The 3,884-nt window shown below is 35.1% G+C and overlaps 1 non-coding gene across 1 annotated transcript; it reads right to left on the bottom strand.

The window, feature by feature from the left end:
• Positions 1-1,610: 1,610 nt before the first annotated feature.
• LOC138815709 (U6 spliceosomal RNA) lies at positions 1,611-1,717 on the bottom strand. The gene has a single exon (XR_011368425.1). It is a non-coding gene; the product is annotated as a U6 spliceosomal RNA (small nuclear RNA).
• Between the last annotated feature and the right edge of the window lie 2,167 nt (positions 1,718-3,884).

Consider the following 3,884-nt stretch of genomic DNA (forward strand, 5'->3'; position numbering starts at 1 on the left):
ACTCAGGATATGTACTCAGAAGGCTGAGTTCTGTGGATAACATTTGGAAACCAATCAGAGCAAAAAATCATGACATTATTTTTCAAAAATTTTAATGAACTAGAAAAGAGCATGAATGGAGATGTAGCTAATATACTAGCTCACCAAACTAGAGGGGAAAGGCCTAGCAAGACCTTAAAGCCCTAAGTTCAAACTCTGAGCATGCCAACATGCAGGCACACACACATACACACACTCACACACTTATTCACGTCAGTGTTTTGCATTAATTTCTTAGTTAATGATATTATATGGGTATAATAGGGGAAATAAACTTTTCCATCTCAGAACATTTTTATATGTATTTTATTGTTAAAATACCATACAGAGGGGTTTCATTTACATGAGCAAGGTAATGAGTCCATTTCCTCTCAGGCATTGTTACCTCCTCCTTTGTTTTTTCCCCCACCATCCCTTCCTCACACCTCTACAAGTACACTCCCCCCCAACCCCACCTAAATTGTAAAGTTCAACTTTCGTTTGGGTTTTTTTTTTGGGGGGGGGGTCTGGTTGTGGGGCCTGAACTCTGGGCCTGGGCGCTGTCCCTCAGCTCTTCAGCTCAAGGCTAGCACTCTACCACTTGAGCCATAGCTCCACTTCCGGCTTTTTTCTTTTTGCTTATGTGGTGCTGAGGAATCGAACCCAGGGCCTCTGGCTCTACCACTGAGCCACCTTCTCAGCCCCCTAAAGTTCAACTTTCAACATAGTGTCTTGTGCATCTCATTGTCACAATGGGTGGACCAGTATTCCTAGTTAACCATTTTGTTTCTTCTTTCCCCTCCCCAATTAGCTAAGTGTATATACAAGATTCAGGTGCACCAAAATCAAATACAGTGAAAACAGAGGTTATACTGTGGGCGAGGAACATATAAAGAAACAATAAAATACATCGTACATTATAAATACGTTTGAAATAATAGCAAGCAAGAAAAAACCCACTTGTGTACTTACTTTGGGGGTCATTTCATTTAACATCATCTTATCTGATCATATGCACATAGCTTTTGACCTTTTCTGCTTATCTCAGACATATATTATTTATTGCAAATAAGGGAAACCATGGGACCTATGTTTCTTTGGACTTGGCTTACTTCACTAATATAATTTTTTCCAAGCCTTTCCATTTCCTAACAAATTGGGCAATGTCATTCTTTCAGATGGAGGTATAGAATTCCTATTCTCACACACACACACACACACACACACACACACACACACACAATGGAAATCAATCTATCTATCTATCTATTTATCTATCTATAACATTTTCTTGATCCATTCATGTACTGAGAGGCATCAATGTTGGTTCCATATTTTAGCTATGGTAAATAATGCTGCAATAAATATAGTAGTGCTAGTAGTTTTAGTATGGTCTTGTTTGTGATCATTTGGGTAAATGCCCAGAAGTAGTATTTGTTGAGTCATAGGGGAGCGCTATGTGGAATCTTTTGAGGAACCTTCATAGTCCTTTCCGAAGTAGCTGAACAAGTTTACACTCCCACCCAAGAATGCAGTAGGGTTCAAATCCAGTAGGGTTCCTTTCTGGCCACATCCACTCCAGCGTCTGTTGTAAAAATATGGAACACTTCATGAATTTGCTTGTCATCTTTGCACAGGGGCCATGGTACTCTTCTCTGTATCATTTCAATTTTAGTGTATGTGCTGCCGAATTGAGCACAGAACATTTTTTATATATAAAGTGTAATTGATTTTCTTAAACTAAACAATTCAACAAAAAGTAAGTTCTAAAGAATTGTTGTGAAATTTTAAAACCATGTGTTTCTTATATAAGCACACATTTATGAATAAAGTCAAGATTGGCATGTCAAAAACAATATAATTCCAGATATTTGTTGTTCAAGAGATGTGTAAGAGGAGGAATTCAATTATTCTATACAAGGAACCTCTCATAATGAACATTGAAGCAAGTGTTAAGGTTTGTTAAAAGTTTTAATGTTTTAAATATTTTTAATTTTGGGAATTTGCTTATATATATGCCAAAATTAAGACTGTATGACAGGTCATAAAACTTTTCCATAAAGTATTTAAGATTTATTGTAGCAGCATACACTACTAAGTGTGTACATTTCAGAGTTTATAGAAATTTTACTAATGAGAATTTGCAAATTCTTTGTGTAAAGAAGCAGAGTGAAGAGTTAAGACTTTGTTAATTCCACAGTTTCTGTTAAAACTTTAGGGCTTCCTTACTTTATAGGTTAGCGAGGAACAAATGATGATATAAGCCATATAGAGATGAGATGAGCCATAAATAATAATCTTAGTGGGAAACTTTAAAGACTACTCATAGCCTATAAAACTCTTATTGAACATCATAATCTTAGGCAGTTTTAAATGTACAGGATTATGAAAAAATAGTAAAACCTAATATGTAGTATACTTCAAATACTGGAAACACTGGTAATTGTTTCATTTTTCATTTTATTAATCATTAATATTTAATGATTGGTTTTGTTTATTGTAGCATTGTTTTCCTTGTTGTAATATAATACAACTTTTTGTAAGTCGTCATTAGGAGGTACTTTGAGAATGTTACTGGGATGGCCACACCATGTTTTATAGGTGCATATGAATTTACAAAGAACAAAATTAAGAACAAAATATTCATTAAAATTTTTCTCAAGTAGAGTCTGAATCAGGAGTGTTAAGTGTCCACAGCTAAAATCTTAGCCCTAGGCTGAAGCAGCCGTCTTACAGAGTTGAGGTCACAAAAGTGAGAGACAGTGATTTTTTGTGTTTTGATTTTGTTTTTGTTGGTCGTGGGGCTTGAAATCTTGGGCCTGGGTGCTTTCCCTTAGCTCTTTAGTTCAAGGCTAGTGCTACCACTTGAGCCACAGGACCACCTTTGTCTTTTTGTACTGATGTGGTACTGAGGAATCAAACCCAGGGCCTCATTCATTCTAGGCACACACTCTACCACTGAAACCCTTCCCAGTTCCTGAGAAAGTGTATTTTAAAAAGTCATCTAAACAACATTTGTTTTCTGCTTTGGCTTATATAATGATATACATGAATATCTTTTTATATTTTTGTGAATTTTCATACTTCTAAATTTATATTAATTTCAGCCACTTTATCCTTTTCAAAGTCATGAAATATCTCTAAGAATTTGTTTCTGTAAAGACTGTTTTTGCATTTATAATTTCTTCTGAGTCACTTTTATTTTTTTCAAAATCACTTTATATTTTATATTGACGGGTTTTCACACATCAAATGCCTTCAAATGTATATGTGTATTAAGGTTTGTATCCTGTCAATAAATGTGTAGAACACAATTATACCACTGACAAAAGATGATTTGCACTTCATTTATGTGCTTTTGGACTTGGGGAGTGACTTTAGGTGTGTCAACACAAGTAGAATCAGCATGAAACAAGCCAGCATTTCTTCATTTAAGATATAAGGAAAGGATACAGGTTGATCCATTGTAACAATAGGATGTACAAGACACTCTATCAGAGGGGGATGGAGGGAGGAGTTGAGGTGGTGTAAAGGGAAGGGATGGTAGAGGAAAAACAGGAGGGGTTAACAATGCTCAATAAGAAATGTTCTCATTTCCTTACTTGTGTAACTGTAACCCCTCTGTACAGTATCTTTACAATAAAAGTATATATTAAAAAGATACAAGGAAAATCTCTGTACTTATGGGAAGTTATATTTGTCATTCAATATCAGCAAGGTATTGTTTTTAGGATGACAGGCATATTAAAATTTTGGATACTCAAATTCTCTACAAAAATAAATATATTATTTACATTAGAAACTGCCCACATTCTAGTGCAGTGTAATTGCTATGAGAAATTTTACCGCATTCTAGGTTTGTAATG

Source organism: Dipodomys merriami, unplaced genomic scaffold (assembly GCF_024711535.1).
Source record: "Dipodomys merriami isolate MVZ:Mamm:240054 unplaced genomic scaffold, mDipMer1.0.p SCAF_66, whole genome shotgun sequence".
Classification (NCBI taxonomy): domain Eukaryota; kingdom Metazoa; phylum Chordata; class Mammalia; order Rodentia; family Heteromyidae; genus Dipodomys; species Dipodomys merriami.